The sequence below is a fragment of the Ambystoma mexicanum genome, chromosome 4p (assembly GCF_040938575.1).
Source record: "Ambystoma mexicanum isolate Mex_15411 chromosome 4p, UKY_AmexF1_1, whole genome shotgun sequence".
NCBI lineage: Eukaryota > Metazoa > Chordata > Amphibia > Caudata > Ambystomatidae > Ambystoma > Ambystoma mexicanum.
The window spans coordinates 189,257,982-189,275,538 of record NC_090927.1 but is presented as its reverse complement, the minus strand read 5'-3'; the positions used below and the strand labels follow the sequence as shown (position 1 = coordinate 189,275,538).

At 45.4% G+C, this 17,557-nt stretch overlaps 1 protein-coding gene across 6 annotated transcripts in view; it reads left to right on the top strand.

Moving 5' to 3' along the window:
- NCOA1 (nuclear receptor coactivator 1) overlaps window positions 1-17,557 on the top strand; it is a 1,575,181-nt gene that overhangs the window by 139,709 nt on the left and 1,417,915 nt on the right. For 2 of the 6 annotated variants that reach the window (XM_069605685.1, XM_069605683.1), the window contains exon 1: window positions 1,918-2,357. The exons of 2 other annotated variants lie outside the window; for them this stretch is intronic. The gene's annotated coding sequence lies outside the window, so the exon portion shown is untranslated. Of the gene's footprint in view, window positions 1-1,917; window positions 2,358-17,557 lie in introns of those variants that run through there. 2 more of the 6 variants (XM_069605684.1, XM_069605679.1) reach the window with 2 other exon arrangements.

Genomic DNA, 17,557 nt, shown 5'->3' with positions numbered 1-17,557 from the left:
GAAGAAAGAGGAGAGACAGGAGAATTAATAACAGGAAGGAGATGGAATAGATTCCTTTCCTTTTGAACCCATTGATGGATTATTAGCAGATCACTGTAAGTGAGGAGTTAGTCCCAGGTCTTCTTCAGTGGAAGAGACAGCAGACAGGCTGTGAGGGAAGCTGATCCCATCTTGATGACTGATGCCCACCAGATCCTAGCGGGGGAGAGTGGAACCAGTCCTTAAGAGGCTGCTCACCTGTCTATAAGACAGCCAAAAGAAATTCATATGCAAGTATAATATGAAGGGGAAATGGTCCTTAAGGTGAGCAGAAATATAAAGGGAAATTGATTAAACACCAGCCGTGAGAGCCGGGAACATATAAATTGATTGCACATCCTGAGAAGTTACTGGACAATTCAGAAGTGTGTGTACTTCTGGAATTATACATTTGATAAACCAGGGCCGTTGATGTGTATACGGCAAAATTCCCTCACTCCTTCGCTTGGTGAAAACATCTATCACATAAGTATTTTTGGGGTCACGTGCACATCTCACTGTGTGCATATCTAGAAAAATAATTGAAGTAATTCCCGAGTACACCATCAGGCAGAATACTGTGATTAATGCAGAGTTGCTTAAGACAAAAGTGAAAGGGTGATTATTCGCTACCTATTATTCTGCTTTTAGCTTATCCATTGAAAGTGAGAAATGTATGTTTTTTCACATTAATGAAATAGAAAGACAAGTGAAGGGAATTGAGCTAACGTATATGTTGAACATACATTTTCCTTTCTACAAGCAATTTGCAGGCATGAAGGTACAGTAGCTGTTGCAATTGAGATTTCTAGAATGATGCTGAAATTCAGACATGTCTATTGCGTAAACTGGTATCTATTATCAAGAAAGGGGAAGTCGAGTGAATTAGGTAGTCTGGGAATTTGCTTTTCAACAAAGGAAAGTATTATCCTGGACCCTCATGCATTTTTCAATCAACGGTGCATGTCTGCCCAGGGTGAACAAAATATATATTGGTGGTGGTGGTGTGTGTGTGTGTGTGTTAGAAAAGTCTATTTCTATACCTGTAGCACTGAAAACTGAGTGATTATGGTATTGATCATTTGTCATCTTCAGCATTGGAATTTTATTGATGCATAACTTGGTTGATATTTGTTGTTTCAAGTATTTCGATTTTCAGTAATAAATAGATTTTGTGTGCAACCCTGTGTGTGTCTTGTCTCAAAAGGGGAAGGGAGGCTCTAGGGCATCAATACTGTTAAATTGGGGGTCCGAGATTCATAAAAAGCACTTGATCAAATGATAGAAATTGTGTGCACCTTTGATGGGTAGAAAGTTTCTCTGAATTAGATGTCGCCCACTTAAACCATTGTACAGTCAAAAGTGAATGCCATTTTGTATTTTCCTGTAATTTCACTACATGGCCGGTGTCATCCGCCAAAAGTGGATATCTTGACAGGTGTGCATTGAAGTGAGAGAAGTTTTATAAGTAACACATTTGTTTTAAAAGGTTTGAGAAATGGCAACATTTCCGGTTCAAAATCTCCTGCATAGTAGTGTTACCAAATGTTGGCACGATATATGAAAAGGGGGTAATGGGACAGAAATGGAACGAAATGGGGGACTACCGTAAGGGATAAAGTTAGGTAACAGAGGTTGAAAAATAACAGCCTTGTTGGTTTAAAATCCCACTTGTTTTGCCAATTGTCATCAATGAGAAGAGTGTGTTTGCATACGAGGGATGGTTGGCGGCGCGGGGAGGAAGTAATATGAAAAGGCAGAGAAATATTAAAAAGCAACATCAGGTGGTAGAGCGCGAGCTTTGGTGTGCACCGGAGTGAGTGTGGCATGGGGCCTCTCGGAGCCCGGCTGCAGCGGAGCAGACTGTAAACAAGGCCCCGGGGAGGAACTCGCGGTGCCCGTGTGATTTGTCGCCCCCTCGGTGCATTCTGGGTAACATCTACTGTACAAGGAAGAGGCTGTGGGCGCCGAGTGACGAGGCAGCTCTGTGGCGGGGAGCTGAGCACGGAGCCCGAGCGAGCGAGCGAGCCCCCGCGGGGCGTTGGAGCGAGTGTCCCGAAGAGCCCTGTGCCCCCGACTGTACGACCCCGCCCGCCCGCCGGATTTGGCCGTGCAGCTGCAGAGGCGGGCGGTAGCACTGCCCGCGTACAGTGCGGGCATTGCACAAGTTTCCAGCGAGGGACTGCGGAGCAGCCCGCTCCCCCGCTCCGGCGTGTCTTTCTGCTGATAATGCCAGCTTATGGGCCATACTAGTCTCCATAGGAACCGGCGCCGAGCAGCCAGCGCCGCAGCTCGTATCTGCCGCCGCCGCCGACGTCTGGCTGGGGCCAACTTACATGGTAAATATACTGCCAGTGCATGTTTACAGCGCGGAAATGGCTGATGCTGCCGCCGCCGCCGCTGCTGCCTCTGCTGCCGGGCAAACGCCGATCTCTGGACGATTGGAACAAGTCAGGCGAACATGTGCTGCTTGTTTTCATTTATGTTGGGCTATGGTGATCATTACAACATGCACACATACATCGCAACATTTGGCACCATTCAATGCGCACATTGTTCAGACATGAGAGCGCGCATGATGTTTGTTAGTGGCCCGCGTTGCAATAATGGATCGTTTAGACGGGAGAAAGTAAAAAAGTGGAAAAACGCCAAAATGTATGGCTGAGAAATAGTCACTCCCTTTATAGATACTGGAGAGTTACCAAACGTATTTCTGAAGTGTCATTTTCACATATTTCTTTGCAATTGGAATGTGGTTCGAGTATATTTATTCAATGTGGAGCTTTCGGCCATACAGCACGTTGTTAGCAACCGGAGCCTGCAGTGTAATCGTCTGTTTATCTGCATTTTAACTCCCCTGCCGTGCGAAATGCTTACAGTGACGGCATGCACAAATCTGACGGCCAGATTACGGGCACTGCCATAAACCCTTTGCTGCTGTTGCTGAATCTTTGTTTTGGGCACGGTGTGCCGTAGTGCCACTCCTTTGCTTGACTGCTTAGCAAATTTTGTGATCGTAAGCAATTTAGTCCATCTTTCCGTGCCTTCTATGAACGTGTGCGCACTTAAAAGTAAATTGTGTCACATAGTTCAGCGCTATGACAATAAATGTGTTCACACCTCATGGAAAGTAAGTCCCTAATGCTTGCTTATATTGTATGATTTCCCATCTCTACCCTGTAATATTTCTGTTGTTGTTCCCTTTCACCTATGACACAGCCTGCTGCTGTTCTCTTCGCTATCTCATGGCATTGGTGGTCATCTGTCTGTTTGGCTCTTCCCGATGTCCCAGAGACACTCAGCAAAGCTGTGTAAATCGGCTCATTTTAAGTTGGCGTTTTCATTTTTTCATTCATCTGCATAGCAGCCAACTGGCACAGTGCCATGTTTGACAACCTCAATGCTAGCCAGCGGTACTTAGCATGTCGGGACTTGTATGCTCATACGTCTAATAGGAAGAATGAACCTCCGATAATACAACTGCTGTTGAGTAAAAATCCAGGAATGGCGAAAGGTATTACACGTGATATGTGGCGTCTGTCCAGCTGTGCGCCTTCTGCATGCGCCTACCAAGCTTACTAATGATGTATTGTTTAGTGCACTCTTTCCAATACACAGACTCGTTTGGCTTCTAGTAGTTGTGCCACCACAAGTCCATTTATATTTGATGGATCCCAGTGAGGGAATTCGATAGTTCCAAGTGCCACAGACCCTCGTTTGCTCCTCACTGTGCCCACTTGTGACCGTCTCTTGCACACTCTTTGCTACTCCCACCCCTTGCTTGCTTAACCCTATCACTCTTTCTCATCTATATTATTACTGACAGACGATGCCCTGCTCCCGCAGCCACTCCCCTTATCTGTGGCGAGTTGAACGTGTAGACTCTAAAATGCTTTCTGCAGAATCGTAGGGCAGTAGAAAAACGCACACCGTATTCTCGAAGATTCAGAAACCGCGCAGCGCAGTCCTCAATACTATCCCGTGATGGATGACGACTGTTTCTCAAATAAGTGTTACATGCACGTGACGTGTGCGTGTAATGGATGCGTTCCACTGCCTATGGGACGGTTTGTTTTGAATTGTGGCTGCACAACTGTGTTTCAGAGGAATGTTACGATAATGTTATTGTGCAAGTAACTATAAGGTAGAGGAGTGTAACCACACAGCAGGGTATTGCACAACAGTTTGACCTCGAAACCGCTTGAAAGTGCTTGTCGACCTTGTGAATGGCAAGATAGGGGTCGTGTGCCCTTGTCTTGATTGTCCGCTATGATTGCATGTGGTTATTTCATCTGGAATTTGACGGAGAGTGAACTGCCGCGGGTTCTCCTATACAGCGCACGGCGCTAGGCACGATTCTGCACATTTCTTCATTGTATGCCATATTATACTTTCTGGAATAATTAACCAGTTTGGCCCCTTTTTGTCTGTCAGACCAAGTAACCTGGTTGGCTCACTCCATAGGGGGTAGTACATCAGTGGTTACACGGTGTATTGAAAAAGTTAATGTTATGGATGGTGTTCGTTTCTTTTACATCTCAGAGTCTGCACATCTATGCGCCACACCAATGTCCCTGATCTCGCCCAAGCTGCTAAGACTGCCCTGCTATACCAGTGTCGTGCCCCCGTTATTATTGCATGCCTACCGAACTCGGCGTTGCACCTTTCCCCTTAAGGACTGTAACCATATCTCCTCATCAAACATCTTCAATAGATATTGGAGCCATTCGCAACCAAGAAAAATGAAAAAAAAAGTGCTTCAGTAAATTCCATCTACACATAGACCAGGAGAATTGATTTAATTCTATGCAGTCGGGTTTGTGTCCCCATTAGTTCTCCAAGGCAGACTTATTGTTGCAGATGTAGGTAAGTGCACCCTCGTACTTGGAGACCATGCCACACATGTTGACCCTTTGGATTGCTCTCTATCCCATTGGATATATGCACTCATTGAACTGCATCTCTCACGGCTAAAACATGGCCTAAATCTTCCCTACGTGATTTAATACAAAAAGTCATAACAGGTCAATTTGCCTCTGAAAATGTTACCCTTAGAACACCACACGGTTCAGCTCTCGCATCCACCTTGACATAAAGAAGTCAAACGTCAATCATTTTGAAAACTCCCTGCCTTCTGTTGGATGGGCACCTTATAAACGTATCCAGCTCAAAATCAATCGTCTTTCCCTACTACCAGTTAAAGGCACTCAGGGACCCTCTGATGAAACAATGTGACATAATTGTTTACACTAAAAAATAGCACACGTGTTTTTCAGGAGCTGACTCGATTTATGGCATTCCCCTTCCTCAGATCCGTGAGTAAAAAATGCACATTCTATTTTCAATCGCAGTATTTTTCAGGCGAGCAATAACTACAAAACCGGTATCCTTTTGTAATTCATACTTCTTTGCGCCTAGTATCATGCAAGTCAAAACATGCATTTTTACCTTAATGTCCACCAGATCAGGCAGTCATTAATTGCATTAGATCTTCCCGTGACACCACTCTGCTGGTACTGCTGATCTTCTGTGAAGCTGTGTGGATGGAAGTATGGGGTAGCTTTCGAATTCATTATTTAATGCGGAGACCAGTCTCTAAGCACCGGACCAGGATTCGAACCTGTGTTGTCTTGCTTCCAACCCGAAGTCATTGCTCCTGACCCATCCTCTTGGTCCCTTGCTTTGTGCTTATTGCTTCCTATTTTTTTTAGATGGGGAATTTTACTCCCCATGTTTCTATTTTAGAAATAGTTGCCTGTTTTTTTAAAGTCAAAGTGGCTCATACACTGTAGGGCTGCTCAAGCGGTTTGTGCAAAAGGTTTTTGGTTGTGGAAATGACATTTTTCAGTGGCAAAATCTTTGGGTCATTGCTTCTCAAAGCCCTTTCCAACTTGGCCTTATTAACACATTATTACGACCCTTGGCAAATGAAATTCAGTAGGGGATTGGGGACGACCGTAAATCTCTTTATTCTACACATCTTTAAGTCAAAGGCAAAGGTTAGGAATGGCCAAGAACTATATGTGGAATCAATCGACTTGGCCCAGGCCTTTGATACTATTGACTGGCAACGCCTGTGGACAAAATTGGAAAATTGGGGTTGGCCACTAGATATAAGAGAACCCCTGAAATTACTACACTGCCAAACTACATTACGAGTGACACTGGTCCTAAAGGGCCACATGACCTACACAATTCAAACTTTCAACGGTTTAAAACAAGATGGCCACTGGCTCCAGCTATCTTCAACCGGTTCATCTCTGATGTAGAGTCGGCTTTTGACCGGGTCAGATGTTTTCCACCTACTCTGGCCGGGATCCCAATTGGAAGACTGCTCTATGCGGATTTTCTAATTTTGCTTGACCAAACAAAGGTAGGCCTCCAAAGACAGCTGGACGCCCTAGAAAAGTATGTGGAGCTGAATGGGCTTAAAATTAATGCCAGAAAATCAAGGATTCTTCTCTTCGGCCGAAAGAAGAAAAAAGGTGGTGCCTCAAAAGCATGGTTCATCAAAGGTGAAAAAATCCTAGATGTCTCAGCACTCACTTACTTGGGGCTCTGCCTAAATGAGTGCTGTTGATACCCAAAGGGAACTTTGTTCGTAATTAGTCTTGTAGACCAGTGATTTCCAATTTGTGTATTTATGGTTCGGCCGTTTTCTCTTTCTCTTTTTCTTATTTGTTTTTCCCTAGTTCAGGAATGGCTACTTCAGGATGTTTGACGATATTGTAGCCCTTTACCTCTACACTTGGGCTTACGGAAGCTTGATTAGAGCAACTGTTACTAGAGCAACATCCAGCTACTGAGGATTTGCCTAGCCCCCCGATTTAGGTGAGCATAGATGTGGTCTCTCTCTCTTTTTACATTTGTAAGAGGTGACGGGTAGTGAAACCCAGGCCACCTTCCTTCCTTGACTTGGGTATCAGTACATGTGGTTGTTTTTTTCTCCACATGTGTAGGTTTGGAGGCTTCTCCTTTCCTTTCCCGCTGTTTCTGCGGCATTGATAATCCACCGTGGGAGTTCGCGTTTTTCACCCCCCTTTTTTAAAGTAAGTTGAGGGCCTATATAGCCCTCTTTATATTTTATTTTGGGCACCGTGGACTTTATGGCTTTAGGCTCGGTCTTCCCTGGGGCACTTGGCATGCCGGCTCTGTTTGGGCACAGTACCACCACACACTACTTGGATTTGGGGTTTAATATTAATGTGTTTTTTGTATTTCTCCTCTGGGTTTAGGCTGATGCCACCACACTGGTTAGGTGTGGTTTGCGGTCCACACACAGTAGGTTGGTGCCTTGTTGGTGGAGGTTTTTGCTTTTCTAGTTTTAAAATATTGTTTGCACATATTATTTTTGTAGCGGTTGTATTTTTGGTTTTGATGTTTTAATATGTTTTTACAAGTCAGTAATGTTATTATTTATCACATCTACAGAGCTCCATTTCCCTTGGGGTCCTGATGAAGGCAGTATAATTGATGTCCTGCCGAAACGTCCCCTGCATTACTCTGTGCCATCGAGTTATGCTATGTGGTCCAATATTGCCACTAAGGACGTAGACCTGGCATGTGATTTTTTGGTCATGTACAATTGATTTTGTCATGTTTAATGAATTTTAGAACATGTATTTGGTGACATCATTTCATGGAGGTTTACGGTGTCTTATTAACTAGACAGGGCCAGGTAGATAATTTTTGTACCTTCTTTCCTCCAAGTTTGCAGTTTTATGTCTGTGCTACTGTTTGCTTTATGATTAAATCATAGAGATGTATGTACTTATGTGGTCTGTTTTATCATGTTTACATAGGACTAATGGCCTATGAAATAAATTATATTCACTATATATAAAATAACATGGTGCACTGTGTGCAACATTCTGTTTGGCGATTGAATTAGCCTATAGAATGTGACCTAGTATTAGCCAGTACTGGGCCAGTAAATTAGGTGCTGAATGGTTCATTCGGGGGACCCCCCCAACGTGTGCTGATTTCGTTACTCATTTGTCCCCTGCATGCTTTTGAGTATTTTTCCCTTGTGTGACAAGACCCAAAGGGAACTATACATGCGGAGCAAGACAAAGAACTTAGCCGCCCAAGCCAGTATCATCCTGAATAGATGCTGTAAATTCTCCTTGACCCCAGTGATCGTTTTTCTTTCGCCTAAAAGTGACTCTGATCTTGATTTATGGGGCAGAAACTTCCATCACACGATCTGCATTAGTGTGGGGAAAACTTGAAGGCTTATTTTGGAGGAAGGTACTACGGTTGCTGAACTGTGTACCAATTCAGGTACTTCGGGTTGACATCCCTATATTCCATTACAGTTTGGAAAACCCTTTCATTTGACAGGAAATGTTGTGCGAAGGGGACGGAAGGAGGCCTTGCAGCAATTGGTTAGGCTATGGCAAGGCCTTCCGAGGCCCTTTTGACCACTTAGAGTTCCCTCTGCATTGACATTCTAACTGACCTGGGGGAAACAGTGGCGTCGTTATGGCTACACCCAGCCCGTGTAAAAAGGAAGCTCTACAACCTTGACTGGATCCAAGTGTTTAAGAACGCAGCCAAGTCAAAGATCTACGGCAACAACTTCAAGGATGTTCGAACGAGGGGTTCATTGCCGCCTTATATCTCAACATTTCCTTGTAAATATAAGCGTGATAACTTGCTGCGGGTGAGAATGAACTTATACCCTACCAAGGAAGTTACAGAGGTCAAGAAATCGGCTGCCCTGAGGGACTTTCGGTGTCGGCTGTGTGAATGTGACCGAGAAACATTATTCCATCTTACCCTAGCCTGCCCTGGTTCTAATGATCTCTGGTCAAAATGGCTGGCTAAGCACCTCAGCAAATTTACAACTATTTAGACTGAGGATTGGTGGGGAATACTGATGTCAAGTTCAAACATTTCATTGACTTTAGCTTTACTGGCCTTCTTGAAAGAACTTTTTGAACTATTGGCGGTCAAGTAAACCAAAGTTGAGCTGCACATGGAAGTGGAAGGTGTCCCTAATCGAATGGTGATTTTGAAGTTCAAGATATCTGATCCAATCTTGACATTGACATTGAGTATGAGCTTATATGATTTGGCTTACCTAGGAAGAGAGACGGATATCATAAATCTGGAACCAGTTTCTCAAGCTTTTATGATTTTTAAAAATACATTTAATTTCAGTTTTTGTAAATTACTGTTTGTTTTTTATTTTCTTTATTCTGTTTACTCTATTTTCTTGTAGCTAAGGTTTACGTTTGTAACCAAATGCTAAATTAAAAAAATGCGTCCCTCACCTGCCCCGTTGCTTGTCCTGTGGGCTGGGGTGTGGCAGGTGGATACTTGGCAACTAGTATCCCAAAAAAAAATCCACACTTTGGAGAAGGTCACTTCTCTACAGTACGCTTCTGATGGTGTGCTCCTGTTATGCTTAGGTATTGGTGCCTGTAGTCTGAGCACATGGTCCCTGTCTCTTGTAACCTGCCGGCACACCGGCTTCGTCCCAGCGGTCTACCGCAGAATTATCAACGTGTCTCTCCCTCGCGTGTCGTCTGTTAGACCTCTTCAGATGGCAAGTTCTCTGTGTCCATTTACGTGTAAGCTTCCTCCGCGTTGTCAAAAAAGATGGTTCTGCCCTTATTGAGCACCTTCATTCTTGCTCGATACAGTAACATGTCGTTCAGGTTCGCTTCATGCATCCTTCTCTTGACGGATGTGAAATGCATTCTTTGTTTTTGCACCTGCAGGGTATAGTCTGGGTATGCGGTTATGTTTGCTGATGCTCGCTGTATTGTGCCGACGTTCCGGAAATGCTCAAGGATCCTTTCTCCATCCTTATAATTGAGTATCCTGGCTATAATGGGCCTTGGTGTGGCACCTGGAGGCGTTTTTTTCAGTACAGACCTGTGAGCTCTTTCCACTGTAAAGCCTTGGGTGAGGGTGCCTGGGTCGATTTCTTGTAATAGCATATTTTCAATAAAGTCAGTGGGGTTTGCGCCCTCCTCCCCTTCAGACGGTCCAATAATTCTCACATTATTGCGTCTGTCACAGCCTTCTGCATCTTCAACTCTACCCTCAAGATTCCGCAATTGCTGTTGCAATATTGATACCTCCCTGGAGGTGTCCTTCTGGCCTGCTGCATTCGCTGCTACCTCCTTTTCTAGTTTTCCTGTGCGCTCCGAGAGCACCCGAACATCTTGCCTCAGAAGGGTCACCTCCAGGCTAATGGCGTCCATTTTGGATTCCAAAGCAATCTGCAGGACCTGTTGGTCTCCCATAGCGCAATTTTGTTTCACTGGTGATGATAGGTCCGCCAAGTTTGTGGATTTGGTAAAAGTATCTAATGTCGGCTGCTTAGACTTATTCTTTTGTGACTTGGACGCCATGGGTGGATTTACTAGACCGGCAAGTCTGTGCCGGTGGATGTTGGCTGAGGGCTATTCCTTAAGTTCCAGGGTAGTTGAGTTGCCTCCCAGGTGCTTCGGGTGGACTCTGCGGATGGATGGCGTCCTTTGTATTGCTGTGGTGCCCACAACCTTGTACCTTCCAGGAGGTTCCCAGCCACGCAGATTATGCACTCGGCAATGATACCAGCTTTAATTCGCCAACTTCGGATTCGCCAGTGCTAACGTGTTTTCCCCTATGTGTGTGTCCTGTGGGGTATATATCAACACTGAGACCCCCTTTTGTGGTTCCGCTTACTTCCAGGAGTCTGATTATGGTCGGCAAGCTGTAGTTTATACAACCATATTGGTTCATCCACTGATCGCTGTCCCCGGTATGCCAGTGTCTGCTTACTGAGTGTGTATATTCTCACTCTTCTGAGGATATTTCGCCCACCAAAGCCCTCCTTTTGTTTCTTAAGGTAGCCAGTACGAATCAGCGACCTACCGTGCACCTCAAGGCCTGCAGTCTTATATGTTCTTGTCGCTTGGTCATCTCAGGTTCTTTAATTTTAAGCAATGATCCATACACTCGGGCTCTTCCTGTGCTTCCGTCCTCCTTCAAGGCTGTCTCTGTATGGGTGTGGATTGCACTGCAGCGAGCAGTGCCTTAGTTCGTTGTGTCCCACGGGTATGGTATGCACCTTTGCATGTGTTCTCCCGTGTCGGGGCTGCTTGATGCCACTATTTGGAGAAGTGGCCAATCCGGATTTGCTCTTTCGCCAAGCACCTCGAGGGCTACAGTATCACTTCCTATTGTCACTTATTTGGTTGCGGCAATTAAACTTGTTGCAAAGTTCTGTTTACTCAGAATCCTCCAGCGCTACCATCCCACCCTCGGCGTTCCCTGTAGGACTGTGGATTGCTCTGCAATTGGCGGTGCGTTCCTACGTTGTATCCGACAGGTGTGTGCCCTCTCATGCCCACTCCCATGTCAGGGCTGCCTAATAACACTGTTCTGTGGGATGACCCATTCACAGTTGCTACTTGCCGTGTCCCATGCCGCATGCAAGGTCTCCTGGTCATTTCACTGCTTGAGCGTAGGTTCTTAGCAATTGCTACTTAGTGGTGTGTGCGTAGGCACTCCCAACGCTTCCATCCCGCTTGGGCCGTCACTGCTATAGCCATAGATTGCACCCGATCTTTATTGCCTCCCTTTGTTGTGTCCTGTGGGTGTGTGCTTGCATTATTGCTTTCAGTGTCAGGGCTGCTCGATGCTCCCTTCCAGCTGCTCTGTTCAATCCTGGTCCTGCATCCTGTGTTGCGATCCTGCTGGTCTCACACTTCTGCGTGCGAGAAGATGGAGAGGGGCCGGGCCACGTCCCAAACTCGCCGCTCCGGCAGCGTCCCTGATGGCATGTACCGCACACACCATGTGCCGGTCTACTCTGCTCTTCCCAATCTGCTCACCTCATATATTGCAAATCACCGTTGTCCGCTGCACAGTAAGCGGCCGCTTCAGCCTCTTCGCCAGCTGACTCCGTCACCTCCGTCCCACTTTTGCTCTGGGGCTTCTCACTACAGCCCTCGTTAAGCGCCTTCATGAGCTGCCACAGTTCATAGCCAGCTATGGTCTTCGTGTGGACAACGGGTTACTCTGTGGACCTAATCCTACACAAACCCCCCCAGCCGGGCACTGGCCCCCCTCCGCCTCCACTTGGTCCTGCGGCCGCCATCTTTTTGTCACATTGCATTTGCAGACGTCTTCTTTTGCCTGTAACTCGGCAAGCAGCACTCTTGCCACGTTCGGGTTCCACACGTTTGTGCCCGCTGTATTCATACAGCTGTTGGTGATCTGTAGAGAATGAACACACATTGGGGCCACTGTTACAGGTCAGGGTCAGTCCGCATTGTCAGGAGCTCCTCAGAAAGGCTTCCTTACAACATGGCTGTCAAGCCACGCCCCCATTGTCTATCGTTGTGCTGCTGAGGTGTGTATATGTACGCAATCATTCAGTGAATATTGCACATGACTTTTTCAAAATCCCAAATCATGAGATCCTTGATATTTATATATTTATAAAGCAGGAACCTAGATAGGGAGCTAACATAGTGTTGTACATTAGATGGAAATAGCACACAGAGATGAACATTTGCGAACTGGGACATATGATGGATTGAACAGTTCAATCTTGTGTGGTCTGTGTTTTGCAATGCTTACTGATGAATCTTTTGAAAAGTACATTCTTTAGTTCTTTTTTGAACTGTGAGATTGTTGGAGCTGTACGGGTGTCTGGTGGTATGGTGTTCCATAGTGCCTATGTGTGACTGCAGAGTGCCTGTTCCTTGCATTTCTCCTTGCAGTATTTTTCTTCTGTCTTGCATTGTTGCAGCCTCTGGAATTGTATTGGGCTCTGAAGTCATTAGCTTTTCAGCTTGGTAAGGTGGGGCTTGAAGTGACCCAGCCTGGTGTGTGGTCCAGGCTGTTTTGAAGATGATTGCCAGGCAATGTTGCTCCCTTTGAGTGGGGGAGATGTGCCCAAAATGTCTGATGTTGCTCCTAAACTGTATGAAATGATCAGACCAATGTCTACACAGGCATTCAGCCTTGGCTGGCAAAAGCTTTATTTGCTTTTAATGGAAAGTTGTTCCCTTTGGTGAAACATGTGTGCAGCAGTGTTCACTTCAATCAATTTGAAGGTAGGTAAGGCCCATTCCCAAATTGGCTGCCTTGGTGAGGTGAGTGGAAATAAAAAGCAGTCCCTTCTCGTTGACCATAGTGGAAAGGAGGAGGAGAAGGCAGGGAATTCATAACTGTGCTGCTTTAACCAGGAAACTACTCCCTCCAGTTTTAGTAAGTTTGGATCTCGGTACGATTAGGCATTCTAGTTTGGCAGACCTAATGGATCGGCTGGTTAATTTCTATTGATTCTTTCCATAAGGCACTGTGGGGCTGCATTATTGAAGCATTTATGAGTCAGCAACAATGTTTTCAGCTGGATTTTACCGGTGATGGACAGCCATTTATTTTGTCTCCTTGCTTCCGAGATATGATCTCTTTTGGCGATACCCTGTGCCGATCTCAAGGCGTTATTTTGGAGAATATGGATCTTGTTAATCGCATGCTTACTGGCACCCAGGTATAGGGAGTTGCAGTAGTCCAATTTGGACACGATTAAGGCACGGGCCAGTGTGGTAAAGCTAAGCGTGGATAGAAAGGGTTTGCTGGCCCTAATACGTTTACAAGTATATGCAGAGGCCGAAGACATGGCATTGACCTGTTTGGCGAAGATAAGGATCGAGTCAAGGTAGAATCCTAGAGTTTTAACCTCTTTGGCTACCTTGATGAGGTTACAGTCTATGTTAATGTAGATATACTTCGGTCCAAGTTTGATGAGGTTGAGGTTGAATGTGATCCCCAGAACAAGAAGCTCAGTTTTGTCATCATTGAAGCACAGACCATGGGCTGCCATCCATGCTTGAATGCTGAGGTACATTTTATTTACTAAGGCCACATCCTTGTCATAATCCCTGGTAAGTGGTATCAGGATCTGGGTGTCATCAGCATAATTGGTGTAGGTGACACCCAGCCTGTCCAGATTATCGAATATGGGTTTAGTAAATATATTATACAGTGTGAGTGAGACGCAGGAGCCCTGCGGCACACCACATGTAATAGGAATAGAATCTGCCGCTGCAAATGGGGAGAAGACTCTCTCAGTCCTGTTGCTCAAGAAGGATTGGGTGCAGACTATGGCATCTTGTGTAAAGTGGGTGGTTGCGTCGAGGTGGTTGTACAATATTTTATGGTCTACCAGATCGAAGGCCACAGAGAGGTCAAGGAGGAGTAGCAAGGCAGAGCTCCCCTTGTCTTTGAGCTTGTCGATCTGGAGTTCCAAGAGCTGATTGGTCTCTAGGTAATCCCGAATCTGGAGCTAGGCCACCCGGTCTAATATTTTAAGTAAAAATGGTACAGTCGTGATGGGCCTATAATTTGTAGGGATGGATGGATCTAGCGATTGTTTTTTAAGGAGAGGAAGAACCCAAGACTCCTTTAGATTACTAGGGATGGTACCCGATTCAAAAGCGGCATTGATAAGCTTGGTTATGAATGGCGAGAGGTCTCTTGCAGCATCTTTTATAATCTGGACTGGGCACTTGTCTCCCAGACGGTAAAACAGTTTTAATGAGGGGATGATATTTTTCAACCTCGAGAATGGAGACTCTTGAGAAACTGAAACGTTATGTAGGTTTAATGATAATCCACTGCACAACCATCTTACCCACTTGTGGCTATGGATTTGTCAGTGTGTACATCCCCGTGCCATCTCACAGTAAGTTATTTAGTCCATTAACAGACTAGTGTCCATCATCACAGGATATGCTGGTAAGTATCAGGAACCACAATAGAGACATCAGGTACGAAATTGGAATATACTTTATTGTTTTTACAGGGTAATAGATAGGAAATAGGGAGGGAGATAAGGTGGATACATCCTTAGGCTATCATCTCCCATCCTGAAGTCCCCAACGGACATCCATGGAACACTGAGGACCCACAGTGTTCCACCACACCAACATTCCAATAGCTTTCATTGGATTAGCAGACACTACACAGATGCAGCAAGATTGGAGCTGCCCCGCTTCTCTTCATGGTCCTTTTCCATCACTCTTGCCCCCAACCTGTTTCCTATTTCCTGTTCTCAAATCTTCCCCTCCAAGTACAAGACATGACCTTTTGTCACCTTCTCTTCTGGTTGGCATCCGGGTCTTGTATAATTTTGCAGTTTTTACTGGAACCCTCCACTCAGTTAATCTCTCTTCTGGCGATGGCACCCGTCTGCACTGCTGCTCCAGCTGGTAGGGATCTATTCTCTGGTGTTTTGGAATTTTGTAATCCACCCTCGTCTGTTAAATCGGTGCCCAATCCGCTCCACTGATGACCTCCTGAGCATGTCGCTGTTGATTCGCTTCTCCTTATGTGGACATCCATAATATCATTGGTGCGTCCTGTCTGGGTCTCAGTGATGTCTTCTGTGCACGACAAGAGAAGATTTCTGACGCCTGGTGTGATTGCTCTCCATTGTTGGGCCTCAGGGTCCATCTGTGAATGACTTGTGCATTTTTCTGTTTTATCAGCATCCATATAGTAACGTGCCTCCCTCCCACCCACCCACCCACCCCCCCCCCCTCTCCTTTCCCATCTTTGACTCCCTCAGCAATTGGACTCCATTCTCCCAACAAATTCCAGGTCACCTCTGCTGCTATGGATTAGACCTCCTCGTCTGACCTTTACTTGGATCTGTCTCTTTGCCCATTGTACTGCCCTCTGATCTGGACTCGCTCTCGTGCTGTCAGCAGGAGGCCCGCCAAACTGTCTTTGGCATTCCTGGTGGTCTTCTGCAGACCGCAGATCTGCTGGATGTTTTGTTTCTACTCTCTGCTTTGCTCCCATCTATGCTCTTTCTGCTCCACCCCTCTTCCTTTATATTGTATTCTTCTGATCTTTTACCTAGACTGAATGGAATCTGGACTGTGCGTTGCTGAATTGTGCCTCCCGCCCTCTTCATAGCACCCCCATGCTGCTATTACATTGTCATACTTAAGTTGATAGTGTGAGCTATCTAAGCATGTAAATAAATACATTCAAGCAAATCACAGAGGACTGAAACTTTCTTCTGAGGTTTTCGACACCAATATCAAAAACAAATGGACAACTAGCATGCATATGTACTGCACCAATTGTCTGCCTGCTCCACCCATGCCACACACCATCGAAACAATCCACCCCATCAACTCTTTTTTCATCAACCAGATCAGCATGATCCATCAACTTATAGACACCAACCACACAACTGACCGTGCACTACAAATCCCATCTTGCAAAACTAACACCACCTGGATAACATTTAAGACACTTACTATGGAAAACCTCAGTGCCATCCTAGATCCATTAAGGCCACATCATACGTGGATGACGTTCTCAAGGCACCTTCCACTCAACCCTCAAGACTGGACAAAACCTCCTGCTTCTCAAGAAACCAACTCTTGACCCTGATGACATCAGCAACTACAGCCCCATCATCCATATTCCCTTCATAGGTAAGATCCTTGAGAAAGCAGTAGCCACACAACTCTTCCAACACATCGGATCAAACAACCTCCTTCAGTTCTACCAATCTAGCTTCAGACCCAGATGCAGCACAGAAATGGCTGATTGACAATGCCCTTAAAATCCACTGATGGTCAACCTTGCCTCCTGGTTCTCCTTGACCTCCCAGCGACATTCAACACAATAGATTAAAAGACACTTACCGACAATCTAGATCTGGGCATGGGGATCAGCAAGTTTGTCGCCACCAGCCTGTGCAAATGGATTCCTCCAAACCACCAACCAGATTCATCACATGTGGAGTGCTGCAAGGATCCATACTCTTCCCCTGTGATCTTCAATAACTGTAACTATAAATTGTCTGTAACAATAGCAACCACACTGTAAATTGCAAATGTTCATTTATCTGTAACTAAGAACTGTCTGTAACAAGCGCCACGATGCCCCTGGGCTGTTGCGCGCTCTACAAATCAGAATAAATAAATAAATACATCTTTACATGGAACCACTCAGAATCCTCTTCACTCTAGACAACATCCACATCTACCAATATGCAGATGGGACACAGCTCTAACTCAAGATCACCCTTGTTGAAGATGGCCTGCCTCACAATGATCCTAGTCTTTGGAGTATCAAAAGTACCCAAATTTCAGGTCTTCGTCGTTCCCTTCATTGGTTAGCAGTGGAGGATCGCATTAGGTTAAGCATCTGAATGGCCTGGCACTGGGATATTTGAGGGACAAATTAATGCAATATCAACCAACTCGGTCCTTAAGATCACAAGACAAGCACCTGCCTACTATCCCCAAGACAAGATGTGTTTTCAGGGGAGATTGTAGTTTTTCGGGCCCAGATTGTGGAACAGCCTTCCACTGGAACTAAGGAAAGCGGAAACTGTCACCATTTCAAAAGTTAAAAACTCACCTTTTTATATAGACTTCTTAATAACTGTAGGCTACTGTTGATTATATGATTGGTGATGGCATTTTCACATGATAATGTAGGTCAACTGCACCGGGATTAGATTAGGTTCGTTGTGTGCGCTATATAAATTCACCTATCA